Source organism: Triticum aestivum, chromosome 6B (assembly GCF_018294505.1).
Source record: "Triticum aestivum cultivar Chinese Spring chromosome 6B, IWGSC CS RefSeq v2.1, whole genome shotgun sequence".
In the NCBI taxonomy this organism is placed as follows: Eukaryota; Viridiplantae; Streptophyta; class Magnoliopsida; order Poales; family Poaceae; genus Triticum; species Triticum aestivum.
This window is the reverse complement of record NC_057810.1, coordinates 249,756,426-249,773,649: the sequence shown is the minus strand read 5'-3', so window position 1 is coordinate 249,773,649 and position 17,224 is coordinate 249,756,426.

Here is a 17,224-nt window from a genome sequence, read left to right as displayed (position 1 = left end):
TCCTGCCATTGTAACCGACTCTGTGTAACCCTAGCCCTCTCCGGTGTCTATATAAACCGGAGGGCTTTAGTCCGTAGGACATAACCTCCATTACAATAATCATACCATAGGCTAGCTTCTAGGGTTTAGCCTCCTTGATCTCATGGTAGATCCACTCTTGTAATACACATCATCAATATTAATCAAGCAAGACGTAGGGTTTTACCTCCATCAAGAGGGCCCGAACCTGGGTAAAACATCGTGTCCCTTGTCTCCTGTTACCATCCGCCTAGACACACAGTTCGGGACCCCCTACCCGAGATCCGCCGGTTTTGACACCGACAGTTACCTTAATGTTTTGATGATGTCTAGATACACGTAGAAGAGTAGCAACAGCAACAACAACAACACAACCCTGGTTGGATACTCAACTTAGCTAGAGGCTAGAGTTAGTTTCTAGCTCATGACTAACCATGAACTAACTCCATCCAAAGAGGTGTTTGGATGACAGGGTTAGATACTTAGATTGACAATAAATGCACTAGGAGAACTAGCTCCAATTAGCACCTCTTGGGTTCAATAATTCTTTTGGGTGGGTTATAGATGCAACTAGCTCAAACTAGCCCTCATGTTCAGATATACTTTAGGGCTATTTGAGCTCGAACTAGGTCAAACTAACTCTAACCCATGGATACAGCAGCAGTTAATCAGTCGATAATTTGTAAGAATGCAACAAACTCTATTCGGCCCATAGTATAAGATGTTAATTCATCTAATATGTGAGTATATTGGTTGTTATAAGATATTATAAAAGAGTTTTGTACTACATCATTGTGCAGTTGGTGTTTAGCTTCTAATATTAACTTGGTGCTTTTAGGTACATATGTCATTGGTAAAGATCCGCGCATCGACCCTTTCTGCGTATGGGGAAATGAGATATCGATGAACCAGCATCAAGTGAGGAAGCTGATAAAGATTGTTAGTAAAATGGGTCAAAAGATGGCAATTAAACTATTAGTTTACACTTTATCCAATACAACAACGAACTGCAGGATGGCAAGTAAGAACTCTGTAGCCTTCTTTTTACTGCCCATAATGAGTTGTGTTGGATGACAATGTCTGAATCTTTTTTCCTTTGTAGTGGTTCCCAAAGCATTTTACTAAAGATTACCTCTGAAACTATATGATTGGTGGGCATGCAAAGGTTAAAGTATTTCTACAAGACCACGATGATTATCTAGATGTTTTCATGAAGACCGTGAAGGATGGGCGGTCGGCCATCACAAGGGGTTGGATTAGAGTCATGTGTGCGTTCTCCATGGAGGAGGGCACAATATGGGCATTCCGCTTCACCTTGTTCAGCAACCAGAATTTATTTCGCCTCTTTCTTTACCGTCTTTAATAGTACAAGTATACAACTGTGGTTCATCATTCTTTATTTGGTTCTTATGTAATTATTGATGTGTACCTATGAATCGAATAATGCATTGGTTGTTTGAACCTGATGGATATGAATAAAGCTATATAACATACATTCAAATTCAATTTCAATTTCCATTTCCATTTCAATTTCAATTTGATATAGCAGCAATTAAACTACAGTGAAATTATGCTCTCTAGGTTGTTACGGCACACACGGTAGGTAAAACACAAATGTTCGTGATATACACCATAATCCGAGATGGTTCATAGAGAGGAAACGTGTGCAAGCGTGCACACAGTTGCCGTTTGCAAAGCGTGTGCGATGTCAGACAATATCACAAACGGTGCTGCCAAACTAACCGTTTGCGATAGTTGCCTTATCGTACATGATGCGCAACCATGAACTGTTCTGATGAAGTATGCATCATAAACGTTGCACCACATAATAACGTGTGCGATAGTTGCCTTATTGTACACGATTCACAACCTTGAACTATTTCTGATGAAGTATGCATCGTAAATGTTGCACCACAGAATGGTGTGTGCGATAGTTGTCGTGTACGACGATGTTACGACGGTCCGACATTTCCTAATCCTATCCGACACTCGTACGACGATTAGCTAATCTTCTTAATTAGTTATCGCATACGGTTTGTGAAAAGTGAATGTGTGTGATTGTATGCTTATCATACATGTTCTATATTAGTGAACCCTTTGTGATGGGCCGCACGTCGTAACGTAGCACCAGAGAATACCGACTACGATGGCAATGCAAGCACAAACGAGTAGGATTACTGTATATGCATCTTGGCTCCCTATCCCCGACGGTTTCTGGGTCGTGTGGGAAGGACCCCCCTGTTGCCCACACTCACTTGGTGACGGTTCCAAATGACGTCGCGGAAAGTGGTTAAAACCGTTTGAATAGCACCCACGCGTACCAGTGACTCCTCCCATTTGTTTCCCGCCTCTTCTCCCATCGTTTTCCGGCTGCCAATGTCAGTGCTCATTGAAGGCTAGGTAGCGACAGGCCGGCCATGTAAATATTGCACACAATTTCTAAAAGCACAAACATGTGTGATAGTAGGGAGTAGGTCCCATAGGGTGACCAGCGTGAAATGCCTGAAAGGCAAGTGTTAGACATATATTTGGCTTACATTTATTTGGTACTCTAGGATTTGTAATTCGTTTCCTACCTTATCTCCATGAGAGGCTTCTTGCCTTCCTCGTCCTTTACTCAATATATACTCGCCCTCGAGGCATAATAATACATCCATCATATTCCGCAACAATCCCTCTCTATCCCTTCTAATATGTATCAGCCTAATCGATCCAAATCCTAGCGGTCGTCCGACACTTCCGCTCCGTGTCGCCCCTGGGGCGGTCGGCCTCCTTGACTGCTGTCGGGGGCTGCACCGCCTGTACCTAGGGTTTGTCCGCCAGTCGTGTTGACTGGCTTCCCTAGAGAGTCTTTTTCCCGAGCCCTTGCTCCAAATTTTCCTCTCTCCCACCGGTCATCTTGATCGATGTTTTCTTTTTGGTTTTCTAATCTATGCTTGATTGGGTTGCGTTCCCCGCCGCCACCATCGACCCCCGCGCACCTCTAATTCGACCCCTGCGTGACCAGTCGGCTTCTTCTTTGACCCGGCGGCCACGTGCGCCGACGCGGCCCGTCAATGCCAGTCGCCGTCTGTGCGTCAGCCCACCCGTCGCCCTACGCCGGCCGTCTCTGCCCTGCTCCAACCGGGACTACTGCATCGCCCCGACCTGGCATCCTCACACCATGTGGAGGCCCATCATAGCCGATGTTCACGTGTCGGCTCGCCCATCGATCCACGCCATCCGCTTCCGTCGTGTCTACATGGCAACCCTGCAGTCTGCCTTGTCGGGCTCCTCCCCGGTTCCATCGGGACGGTTGCGTCAGGCTCGTCGTCTGCCTCAGCTCGGGCGCCGCTGCTATGTTGGTCAGTCGGGCCTCGCTTACACGCTCGTCCGCATGTCATCCCATGACGTCCGTCATCGTCGACCTCATCTTGGACTCCGCTGCCACCCCGCCTCCACCAAGCGGTGTCCTTGACCTTGTGCGTGATCGGCTTGTCGCCGTGATCCGCCTCATCTATGCCACGCGACCGAACTGACCCGTTGGTTGCACGCGCCTCCTCAGGTCCAGTGAAGATTGTCCCCGAGTACAACACGCCCCTCCACCGATCGAGCAATGGGCTGCCACTACATTGCCACGTCGGTCCGCAGCTGCCGCCACGTGGATTTCGTCGCGGCTGCATCGACTCACGCATCATAATGCCATGATATGCGGTCCCTGTCGTCGCCTCGAGGCCGTCCCCATGGCTCCATCGACCCGCACACCGTCACTACAACACCCCTTCGAGCCTTGGCGCCGCGGCACGCGGTTCACGCCGCCCCGAGGTCTTCCCGTCGTCGCCCCGACCTACCCGCCACCGTTGTGTCGCCCCTTCAGGCTGTAGCACCGCGGCCCAGGGTCCACTTCACCGTCACCATGCGTCGATCTCTCATGGTATGCGCCGCACCGTCTCCCTCGGTCTGGGAACTCCACCATCTGTGTCGGTCTTCGTCATGCCATTGGTTTCCACACCTACTTCGAGCATCGCCACCGCACTCCTAACCAAGCCGCCACCGATGTCAGGCTGCCACCGCCGCTCTTCTTCAGCCGTCACCGCTTCTACCTCCGTAGCCGCTGCCGCCACCCGTCCACCCCCTTCGTCTTTGTCTAGCACTTGCCCATCGCCAGCGTCGCTGTCATCTAACCCAACGTGTCGGTGTACTGGAAATAGGGGTATCTAGACTTGCCTACGTGCGGCCCATGGCGTGGCTGCACTAATGGCCTGGTACGGCCCAACTTCAACATCGATGACTCAAGACACTCACGAGGGGCCAAGCCTCGCGAGAAGAACCGCACCAAGACCACCGAGGGGATTGGCCTCTTCAGGCTGGCTCTCGAGGGGCGGAGAGTTCTATGCAAGGTGCACCTCACAAGGCTCAGCTGACGTGTGTCTGGTTTAGGGATCCGGCAACCCTTGAGAGGTTCGAACTCTGGGGTGCGCGCAGAGATCTCAACCTGCCCAGCCTGCCTACTCGTGATCCTCCCTAGCCTAGTGCGTCGGGCTCAAGGAGACACAAAGCAGAGATTTATACTGGTTCGGGCCACCGTTGTGGTGTAATACCCTAATCAAGTGTGGTGTGGTGGATTGCCTCAAGGGGCTATGGATTAACTAGTACAAAGGATGAACAAGCCTCATGAGGTGAGTTGTTCTTGAGCTGGTGTGGTGCTCTAGTTGTTCTGATTTTGGTCCCTTTCTATGGCGGCGGCTAGGTGCTATATATAGTGGCCTTTGTCCTCTTCCAAATATGAGTAGGAAGGGATTCGACAATGGCGGGATTTGAATGGGGACAAGTAGTACAGTGTTTCCTGACAAAAGTAGTCTTCGCATGCGAAAAGCCTCTGGTCATGACACTGCGGTGGGCTCGGTGATGACCTCTGTCCTGCCATCATGGGGTCTTGGTCTTGTTGCACCAGAATGACAATCTTTGGTTGATTCCTCGGGACTCCGCGCCTGTGGCTTTCCTTCCTTGCACCGAAGAGGAAACCTGCACTCTGCACCCGCCTAGCGCCCGCCTGGAACCTGCCTGGCCTATTCGTCATGGCTCACGTCAGCTGAGCCTCATGAGGTAGCTGCATAGAATTCTCCTCCCCTTAGGAGCTCTCCTGAGGAGGCCAACTCCTTCGGGGGTCTTGGCGTTGTCCGCCTAGCGAGGCTTGGCCCCTCACGAGGGTCTCGTTGAGTTGGTGTTGAAGCTGGGCCGTACCAGGCTGTCAACGGAGCCGCGTGGTGGGCCGCGGGAAGGTAGGATTGGATACCCCCAAGTCCAGGACGCCCACAGTAGCCCCCGGGCTCAAGGCGCGCTCGGACATGGCTTCCAGGTGAAATCAAAGGAAAGGGCGGACCGCTGCGGGCCCCATCAACCTGCGTCCCCAAAGATACATGGCGGTTGATGGGACGTGGGCGTCTCCACTTCCCCATGCTGCCTTGATATCTGGTAGACCCAACAGCCGCCTGTTGTCAGCGCAACCTACCCTTCGCAGAGTACTGTGCTCGGCTCTTGTTTCCTCCTTTCCAATCTTGCCGCCACGTCCATAGATCTGGTGCCGGTGCCTCGCCCTCTTTTGGTGTTCACCATGGCCCCCAAGCCGAGGAAGAAGAAGGGGCAGCCGTGCGGACCGGCCGGTCCACCGCCGGTCCTGGAGCCGGCCCTTGAGCAGTCAATGGTGATCAATAAGGTGGGCCTGGAAAAGGTTTGACATGCGCTCGCCGCCAATTCCAATGAGGGGAAGGCAACGGCTGCCTGCCCTGCGTCTTGGCGAACCAGAGAGATGAGTGCCACTGAGATCCCCATCCATCTCCATGATCTTCTTGCTAGGTTGATTCCTCCCTTCTCCCCTTTCTTCAATGCCGCGATGTCACATTACCAGATCCACCTGCTACACCTGGACCCTCCCTCCGTCATCCTCCTCGCCGTCTTCGCCTTCCTCTGCAAGGACATGGTGGGCATCACTCCCTCTGTGGCCTTGTTTCACCATTTCTTCCTGCTTTGGTTGGTGGACGCCCGCCAACACTCTGGGTGCGTGACCTTCGAAGTTGTGGCAGCAACTGCTGGCTCGGGGATTGACTTCGAGCTTTTGCCTGTCACGAAGGGATTCCGGAAGCAGTGGTTCCTGAAGGACACCCGTGTGTTCAGCCCCCTACTCACGATTCCTGGGTCGCCGGCTTCGCCTAGCTCTAGCCAGCGCCATGAGAAGCTCACCGACCGGCGTCTTGCTTTCGTCTAGAAGAGGTTGTCGAGGCTCCAGGAGTTGGAGGTAACGGCACCAATGGTGGTGAAGGAATTCGTGAAGCAGCTCATTGCTCCCCTCCAGCGGCATTCTCGCCCGTTGTGGGACTACACAGGCGCCGGAGATCCGGTGAGGCTGCAGAAGCCGTCGCTTGATATTGATACCTTGAGCATGGTGCTCAAGCTCCTGACTGGTGAGCCCGAGCCTGTTGACCTTCTGGGGGGTGGCTGCCTTCTCTATCTGTGCTCGAACAAGGCGGCCTTCGCGGGGCAGATGCCTCTGTTCGACGTGTGGGGGTTGCTTCCCGAGGACATTGAGGGGCCCCGCGAGAATCCCGTCTTCGTGCCTCATCTCCTGATCGACCCTGCCGCGTGCGCCCCAAATGTGGAGGCTGGGGGGCACGCGCCTTCATCAACTGTTGAGAGCTCCTCCGGACGCCCAGATCCATTGGACGCTCTGGAGCCTAAGGCTTCTGGGGCCCGGGAAGGAGGTGCCACAGGACTGGTGCAGCCCCCGGCCCCGGAGGCAGGGGCTTCTGACGCTTGGGATGGTGGCTCAAGTGCGGCTGCTGACGATGAGAGGCCCACCAGTGGCCCCGGGGCTCTGAGCCAGAAAGTCCCGCCGGGTGCCCCTGCCCTTGGAACCCCTGCTCCAGATACAGCGCTGAGCGTTTCCCCTCCTAAGGATCGCCCGTCGGGATTGGGTCAGCGCCGCCTGTGCCTCGAGTCGCTCCTGAAGAGGAAGAGGTCCCCGTGACGCAACGATGGCACCCGTCGGCCGCTGAAGCCAAGGAGATACGTGGCTGCTGATGAGTAAGTACCCTTGCTCTTGACCCCCAAGCGCGTCGCGTTTTCTCATGGCTAGGGTTTTGCAGGATCTCCATGAAGACAAAACCTCGTGAGGTAGGCACCCCAAGGACTCCATCTCGACACATGCATGCAGACCCCAGCGCCTCGAGCCTGTGCAGGTTGTGAGTCCAACTCCATCCATGATGATGCCGCGAGGGTGCCCTGGAGCTGGGCCCCATGTTCTCTCCCCTCGCGACTCTGCCCGCGAGACGAGGGGTGCGCTAGTGATCCTTCCTCTTGTCATTGCCAGCAGGGGTTGTCCTCTAGGTAGCCTTCGTCTTCAAGCTGTGGGGCTACACCAGCCAGCCCCCAGCCGGCTACTGGCGGAGCCGGCTACTGGCGCCTCCCGAGCGACTTCCGGAGCCGGCGAAGATCTTGGCGATGAGCTCGCGTTTGCTCGTGGGCGTAGCGCGGTGCGCTTCGGGTTCTTCGGCGAAGCGATGCGTGTGATGGTCCATCTTGGCGGGGAGCTTACCAACGTCGACACCTGGCTTGAGGCAGAGAACCTCCGGTTGGAGGGTGAATGGCAGCGGCTCAAGGTGGCCATCAACCTTGGGAAGCTTCAGCGAGACGAATCCGAAGCGCGCGTGGCGGCCTCGCTCGCGGCTTCTCGTGAAACTTGCACCCGTGCCATGGAAGAGGCCAAGGCAGCCAACCGCCACCGTGAGGCGGCTGAGGAGCGGGAGCGAGATCTTCTGTTTCAAATGCGGCCCTGCTGCGCAAAGTCGAGGAGCATCGTGCCCTGCGAGCCTCCTCTCCAGGTGAGGTTCCCCTTGCCGAGGCGGAGCTCCTGACGTGCCATGAGGACTTGACGCTGGAGGCCATGGAACATAGCTTAGCACTAGAGAGGCTGGAGGTGAGGGAGCGAAAGGCCGCCATGGCCGAGGACGCTGTCGCTTCCCGAGAAGCTCAGGTCTAGGTGGAGGTGGAGAAAAGGGTGGCGAAGGCACGCGCTGAGCTGGATGGAAGGCATCGCCTGGACTTGGAGCTGCTTAAGGCTGAGCTTGAGGGTCGGACCTCCATCCTGAAGAACGAGCTGTAGGCTGTGGAGCAGCGTGAGAGCGCTGTCCGGGGAGCCCTGACTTCCTCCGAATCTTCCCTAAATTCTGCCCGCGCCGAGATATCCTCTCTTCGGAAGCAAGCTGAAGACACTGCCTCCCTCCTGGAGAAGGCATCGAGTGAAAAGTGTCGCCGCCTGACACTGGAGCATGAGCACGGCTCCATGCTCCAAGGTCTGTGCATCAGAGCCAACTACGCCTTGGGTGCCATTTGCGATGAGAGCGCTCCTCACCCGCATGAGAACGACTACGCCAGCCATCTCCGCTTCTTTACTGACATCATGACCCGCCTGGAAGATCAGGCTGAAAAGCTCGCCAGTTGTTGAGGAGAGGAGCCGGAGCCTCCTTGGGCGCACGTTCTCGTGGATCACACTACAAAAAAAGACACATCCGTGATATTTTGGGCCGAACGAAAAAAAATTCTGTCATACTTATGACACTTCTATGATGATAATTGTGACCAAACCCGGTATCATCATAGATGTGGTGGGCTCCTACTTCTATGACAAAAAATTATGACAAAAAATGGGCTTTTCGTCCTGGGCGGGCCGTAGACGCAGCTACATGACATTCTTTGGGCCTTCCATGACAGAAAAACCGATGTAGAAGCGAGGGCGAGGAAATTTTTGGGGTGCTCCCGGTTATGGTGGGTGGTCCGGGCCGAGCGATGCGCGTTTCTCTCGTACACGTACGGGCGTGTGTGCGAGGCGTTGGGCTCTAACTCAACCTGAACGAGGCGTTGGGCTCTAACTCAACCCGACCGATTGCACTGCAGGCTACGCGTTACTGAACCCAAGCGATCGATCCATGGCTGTTAACTGAACCTGATCGAACGATTGCTTCGCTATTGCTGCTAACTGAAGCCGATAGATGCTGCCTCTGGATGAAGAGTGAGCGTTGCAGGGGGGTTTGGATGGACAGTGAGCGGTGGGGGTGGATGAACAGGACCCCGTGGTGTTGCCTCAAGATGAACAGGACCCCGATCGATCGAGCCGTTTGGGCTGGATGAACAGGACCCCGTGGAGGGCTGGATGAACAGGACGACCCCGTGGAGGGCTGGATGAATAGTAGACGGTGGAGGGGTGGATGAACAGTAGCCCATGGAGGGGTGGTTGAATAGGAGCCCGTGGAGAGGAGTGGTTGAACAGTAGCCGGTGGAGTAGCGCGTGATGGAGGCTGGATGAACAGGAGCGCGTCGATGAACAGTCGCAAGTGGAGGCTGGAGGAGGTCGACGGTGGATGAAGAGTAGCTCGTGGAGGCTGGAGGAGGTCGACGGTGGAGATGAATGGTATCCCGTGGAGTCCCATTTTCCGGTACGCCACACCCCTCCAGATGAACAGGACCCCCGTTTCGACCGTAACGCTCCAACACAAGTCCATTTCCTCCGTTTTGTGGTACGCCACACCCCTCCTGATCAACAGGAACCCGTTTCGACCGTAAGAGGTCCAACACAAGTCTGTTTCCTCTTTTCTGCGGTACACCAGACCCCTCCCGATGAACGGGATCCCATTTCCAACGTGGCCGATCGAACACAAGGCCGTTTCCTCCGTTCTGCGGTACGCCAGGCCTTGTTTCCATCGCCTGTTCCGTCCAAGCCCTCCCAATGAACATGACAAGGCATTCCGTTCCGACCTAGCCAGTTGGCTCCCCATGAACTCGACGATGACGTTGTTTCTCCGTTCCGACCCAGCCATGTACACGAGCCCTGGCCGTACGTATGCGCGAGTAGGCGTTCGAGACCCCGCCCGTATGTACGTATGTGGTCGTATTTACTTTCTTGCACATTGCCATTGTATGGACGTGAACATGCTACGTGCACGCCTCTACTATGAGACGTGCGCGCCTCTACATCGACCAGTATGTACGCACACGTTCGCGACCAGAATGACAACACTACGTACGCTTCGACCAGGTGGGTCCCAACTGTCAGTCACTTCCTTGCGTGCGAAGATGTAGCTGGTGGGACCCAGCAGTCAGGGGGCGAATCATTTTTTTTGCCGAGACGCACTTCCTTGCATGCGAAGATGTAGCTTGTGGGTCCCAGAAGTTAGGGGGGAAACATTTTTTCGCGAAATACGGTGGCCCGTCCGGTGGCTCCCTGCTGTCAGGTGGAGGAATAATTATTTTGCACGTAATAAGGAGGCACTTCCTTGCGGCCGCCATGGACCGAGCTGTCAGTATCTCCACGTACAGTACTCTTCTGATGGAAGTCATTCCTTGACCATGTTGACCACGCCACGCCGAGAGCACCAGGGTGATGGACGACGGCGAGGCCTAGGAAGGGGACGACAAGGAGCTAGGGAAGACGCGACAGTGGAAGCCCGCGCAGAGAGGAGTACGAGGGTTCACAGGTTTGGCTGCGGTGTGAGGCTGCCGTTGCCGCAGAATAACAAGGGGCGTGGGTGAGTAGAGGGTTGGCCTGGCCAGCGGTGGAAATAATAGGATTCGGTGAGCCCTCCGCAGCATCACAGCCATCCATGGGAGGCAGGAGCACGCGGCACGACTGGTGCTGCTTTGGGCGGCTGAAGCAACAAGACCAGAGGTTGAAGAAGCACTACCGCCGTTGGATGGACATCGTACGGTCACTGGAGCTAGAATCGTTCATATTGACTAAGTTGACAAAGCCCTCCATCCCCGTCAACTTAGTTGGCCCACAAGTCAGCCTCCCACTATAGTGGGTCCCAGCTAGCAGGGGGTATTCAGTTTTTTGTGCGCAATAAGGAGGCACTTCCTTGCGTGCGAAGATATAGCTGGTGGGTCCGACCGGTCAGCGGGGGGAACGTTTTTTTCACGAAATACAGAGGCTCTTCCGGTGGGTCCCAGCTGTGAGGTGGAGGAATCATTATTTTGCGTGTAATAATGAGGCATTTCCTTGTGTGCAGACATGGACCCAGCTGTCAGCCTCTCCACGTACAGTCCACGTCCGATGGATGTCGTTCGTTCACCATGTTGAACAGGCCGCACCGAGAGCACCATGGAGGTGGACAATGGCAAGGACTAGGAAGGGAACGACATGGAGCCGGGGAAGACTCGGCAATGGTTGCCCACGTGGTGTGGAGTACGAGGGTTTACTGGTCCGGCTGCTGTCGCTGGAAAATAACTGGACATGTGGGTGAGTAGAGGAATGGCCTGGCCAGCAATGAAGTAGGGTGGGGCGGTGCGGCTTGTGCGGCAGCACAGCCGGCCACGGGAGGCGTGAGCTGGCAGTCCCACCGGCGCTGGTTTGTGCTGCTGGAGCAAGTAGATCAGATATTGAAGAAGCAGCACGACCGTTGGATTTACATCCAACGGTCGCTGCTGCTAGAATCGTTTGTGGGCTAAGTTGACAAAGCCTTTCATACACGTCAACCTTGTAGACCCACAAGTCAGCCTCCTAATCTGTCCCACATACATCCCGAAATTTCTAGCCAAATTCAAATTATTTTTAAATCTAAATATACCTTAATTTAAATTCAATGGAATTTAAACCGCACAAAAACAATGAAATTTAAAATATCAAAATCCGAAAGAAACAAGTATTTTGAAACTAATTGCATGTTTGTTGTTATTTTTCATTTTGAAGCCCATTTATTATTACGTATTGCCCATTTTCTTTGAAAAATGCATCCCTCCTCATCTTGAAAGATTTCTGGCCCAGCAGGGTGTAGAAAAGCAAGTAGGCCTTCGTTGGTTTTTCTGCAAAAAACAAAATAGCTGGCTAGCCATTTTCAGAAAGGAAAAAAACAAACTGGCCTGGTCATGTGCTAAACATATGAAATAAAATCCTGGACTAGACGGGCCACAGGTCCCGCACAACCCAGTTGATAACATTCTCCGTCCCGAAAAAACAAAATTACTGTGCGCGCTGCTGGGTCTCCACTGTCATCCTCACCATGTACAGTCATCTCCTTATTCCTCTAGGTTGTTGACCATGTTGACAACACCGAAGGGCGGCGCCGCAACAAGCAAACCAAGGCGGAGGACGATGGTGAGGCCTCGGATGGGAACGAACAGGAGCCAGGGAAGATGCACAGAGTTTTAGGGTGCGATGTGGCCACGATGCATGCGCGGCAGCACAGCCAGCCGTGGGAGGTGGAAGCAGGCGGTCCCGCAGGCGCTGGTTCGGGTTTGGCGGCTCATGGAAGAAGAGACTGAAGAAACACGATAGACGTCGAATGTCAATCCAACGGTCGAGGTTGGCACAATCGTTTGTTGACTAAACCGACACCAAGTAGCATACTTTTTTATATATAGGAAGAAAAGAAAAACTGGGCTCGTTCGGCTGATAAGATTCCCGAAACTGCGACCATTCGATCTTGTGTTGCAACTAAAACTGCGAGGAAAATGCGTTCGTCTGCCAGCCTCCTCCCAGGGAACATTCGCCACATAAGTGACTAGCACCCTTGGTTTTCAACCGAGAGGTCTTGGGTTCGAGTCTCAGGAACTCTCTATTTTGTCCTCCTTCCTTCCTCGCAAAAAAGGGAAATAAAATCAAAGACTTGAGAAGGCGTACAGAACAAGCTACTGTACCAGTAAAGAGACGTTGCTGAGTTTTAGAAAAAAGGGAGACATGCTCCTATAGCTGGTTCGGATCCAAACCTAGACTATGACTATATATGGTGCTATGCTACTCTGCAGGTAATGAAACTGACATATCCAACGTTTCCTTCTCCTCTTCTCTACTTACTCTGCCTAGCATCAGAAGCTCTGGCCGCAACAACCATGTCCACTGGCTGCTCGTCCACCTACTCTTCAGCAGGCAACAACTAGATATGCGCCAAGTCGCCACCCGTACCATCGCCTGTGGGTCGCATCACACCTCCGCCAGCATGTGCACCGAAGCCGATTGCTCATCGCAACCCACTGTCGTTGGTGTGGTGCCACTACAACAAATCACGCAGAGTCATCTGTCACGTATCAACCACAATCCTCAACCCTGGCTGAGTCTTCTACAAATGCCCGAATCATGGGGTAATAATATGTTGAAGTGTTGTTCTGCTGCTTTCAGTTGCTGATTTTTTTAATAGTTTGGTTGATGATCTTCCAATTTGATTCGTGCAGAAAAGGGAAGATTCGTGTGATTTTCATTTCTGGGAAGTTACTAATGTGGGGGAATGCAACTACGCTAATTATTTGGTTAGCCGAGGAGTCCCAATAATAGCAGGTTGGGGTGTTGGAAAAGTATCTAAAGGAACGGCAGAAGAGGAAGATGCAGAGTAGAGGGTTAAAGATGCAGTTCCTCTGATCATGGCCAAGCAACAGCTGCTGAACAGCCTTGACAACAATGAGGAGATGAAAGAGCTTGTGAATATAATGGGCAAAATCGATGTGCTCTGGAGGATGATTGTCTCTTTATTTGCAGTGTATGTAGCACTCGTGATGTATTCAGTGGCTATGAAATGAGCACTTTGCTGAAACTAGTAATGAATGAAACCTGTGTAGCAGGCTGGGCGTAGTTTTGTGAACATCTAATGATTTCTATTAATGGAAACCAGGGGGTATCCCCTTTTGCTCATAAATAAATAAATAGCCGAGGCCCTTTTGGTAATAAATAAATAAATTAGCAGAGGCCCTGTCGGGTCAGCTTTGTTCTCATTCGAAGATGTCGAGCAAATTGCAGTCGAACAAAAAACTATGTCATCAAATTCAAGTTTCACAACCAAATATGAGTACAACTAAAGAACAATGTCATCATGTTTTAGTCGTCATACAATCACCAAACACAAATCAGCATACATAACAAGTGATGTTCTCACAGCAAAATACTAAACAACATGTTCATCAGGTTTCAGTTGTTATGGCAAACACAATTTCACATAGTAGATAAAAAAACGTCTTCTGATAGGCAAATACGACAAAAGCAATGTAATAATCATCCGCAGCAGCAGCGTCAACATCTTCCCCACATGTATCAGTCTGAATCATAATTCCCCACAGTGTCATCTTATTCTTCGTCCTCAACGTCCTCGAACGTTGGCTTCTTCTTGATCAACTCTTGTATGTCCACAACACGGCAGACAATCTTTTCATCGGCGTTATTGATGTGATGGTTCTCAAAGATATTAGGATCATCTGTCTTATCTTGTACATCATGTAACACCCCAAAAATTTAACCATGTTTTAATTATTAAAATTTTGCCAGGAGTTTAAAAAATTTTACTCTCTGGATTTTCTGTTGGTTTCAGAACCCCTTTCCTTTAATATTGAGGAGTTTTACCCCAAGTGGGAACTCTCCAAAAATGTTATTGGACTTCTATATTGTCTCAATAAAACAATTCTTAATCAGTGAGTTTATTTGCATAATTGTTTTTCCTGAGCTTTATTCTTTTAAAATGATTTTTCCATAAGTTTTGGAGCCTCTTTTGCACTACAACCATTTGATAAATGCATCTAAAATTTTAACAAAAATTTGGGGATGACATATGATGTCCCTAAATCACTTTTATGCAAAAACACCTGTCCATTGGAGATTTTGAGCTCTACACCAAATTTTCAAATCTGGTCCAGTGGGCAATTTTGCACTACAACCTATTTAAATATTTCTTTAAAACATCCACCAAAATTAGGGGAGGTCAGTAAGAGTATATTATCCACCTTTATGCAAAAACCAAGTTATGTCTTTTGAAAATTTTGAGTAAATCAACCTCATTTTCATTCTGGTCCAAATTGAGGATTTGTACTGCAACTATATTTTTGCTTGCTCTTTTACCCATGACTCTTTTTCCTACTTGTAGTCCTTCCTACAAAACCCTTGAGTCCAAGAGCATGGACCATTTGGAATAGTTTTGGTCCATGAAATGACAACCTCTAGTTTCTGCCCAAAACAGATTTTCTCAAATATTTGCACTAACAAGTTTCTTTGTTTGGCAAACTAACCTTGCCACCCTCTTTGCCTTCTAAAGAGACCCCAATCTGGAGATTATGGCCACTCCAAGAAATGCCTAGGTGCCCTTGGCATTTCGCCAAACACCTTGTGTGCATGGCCAGTTTTGACATGGTTTTTAGTTAGCATTGCAAGCTTGGTCTCCTGGCCTAACCCCCTTGTCCATTGGCTTCCTTGCAAACCCTAGCCTAGTCCTGTTAGTTGCTAGCCCCACCCGAGTGCTCTAGACCACCTTCGCATTCTGTCGAGCATGCTGCGTGCGTGCTCTGGGCGCGCCCAGAGCGCACGTTTTGCACGCGAGTGCACAGAGCCGCGCGTCGCGCCCCTGGCTTTTGCTCGCTCTGCAGAGCCGCGCCCCACCCTCGACCACTCACCGGAACGCGCCAAGTTGCCCCAGGTGCCCTACAGCGCCGCCGTCAGAGCCCCTTGGCGGCACGCCGGCGTCCGCAGTGAGCTCCTGCCACGGTCGGCACCGCCCGAGCCGCAGCCGCGCGCCAGCTACCCCTGGAGCAGTCCGAGCTTATCCCCTCACTCGTCTGCAAGCGCTCGTCGGTGCCACGACGCCTTGCCGCAGTAGAAACGGTCGGCCGATGACCTTAGCCTCGGCGATGGCGGAACCGACCTTCCCCGGCTATATATAGCCCCAAGCCTCGCTCGAGCCTCGTCAGCAGCCCCGTGCCACCCCGCTAGCACGCCCCATGGCCAGCAAGCCACGTCGGGAGGCCTTCTTCCTCGCATCCGAATGATTCGGCCGCCGCTGCCCTCCGGTCCGTTTCATCACAACCAGGCCCTCCCCTGACCAACCAACACCATCACTCGACTCCCTTCGACCATGCGGAGCTACCCAACATCCCAATCTCGCTCAAGAACCACCGTGGCACGAACCCCAAATATGACCCAAAGCTATCGCCGCCGTGGAGCTCGCCGCCGGCGACTCCCTCTGTCCCCACTTGACTAGCGACCACCGGGAGGACCGCCCTGGACCCGCGGATCCATCCCCACCCTTGGTTTCTCGAACGGCGCCGCCGTTCGCCGGCGAGCGTCGCCGCAGTCCCGCCTCCGCTCGGGCAGAGAAAGAGGAGGGAGAGAAGACCAGTCAAACCTGACCAGTGGGCCCGCTGGACCCACTGTCAGTGACCCACGCGCCGTCCACGCTGGATAAGTGGAGGCGTAAAACCAAAATACGCCTTCGACGTGGTCAGTAATCGAAACGTTTTTCTTTTTCTATTTTATTTTAAAAACAGATTTTTGACCAAAACTTTGACTGCCTATGACTTTTTAAATATAACTCCAAATGAATTGATTATTTTTCCTACCTCTCTCAACTATATTTTTGCTTGCTCTTTTACCCATGACTCTTTTTCCTACTTGTAGTCCTTCCTACAAAACCCTTGAGTCCAAGAGTATGGACCATTTGGAATAGTTTTGGTCCATGAAATGACAACCTCTAGTTTCTGCCCAAAACAGATTTTCTCAAATATTTGCACTAACAAGTTTCTTTGTTTGGCAAACTAACCTTGCCACCCTCTTTGCCTTCTAAAGATACCCCAATCTGGAGATTATGGCCACTCCAAGAAATGCCTAGGTGCCCTTGGCATTTCGCCTAACACCTTGTGTGCATGGCCAGTTTTGACATGGTTTTTAGTTAGCATTGCAAGCTTGGTCTCCTGGCCGAACCCCCTTGTCCATTGGCTTCCTTGCAAACCCTAGCCTAGTCCTGTTAGTTGCTAGCCCCACCCGAGCGCTCTAGACCACCTTCGCATTCTGTCGAGCATGCTGCGTGCGTGCTCTGGGCGCGCCCAGAGCGCATGTTTTGCACGCGAGTGCACAGAGCCGCCGCGTCGCGCCCCTGGCTTTTGCTCGCTCTGCAGAGCCGCGCCCCACCCTCGACCACTCACCGGAACGCGCCAAGTTGCCCCAGGTGCCCTACAGCGCCGCCATCAGAGCCCCTTGGCGGCACGCCGGCGTCTGCAGTGAGGTCCTGCCACGGTCGGCGCCGCTCGAGCCGCAGCCGCGCGCCAGCTACCCCTGGAGCAGTCCGAGCTTATCCCCTCACTTGTCTGCAAGCGCTCGTCGGTGCCACGACGCCCTGCCGCAGCAGAAACGGTCACCGATAACCTTAGCCTCGGTGATGGCGGAGCCGACCTTCCCCGGCTATATCTAGCCCCAAGCCTCGCTCGAGCCTCATCA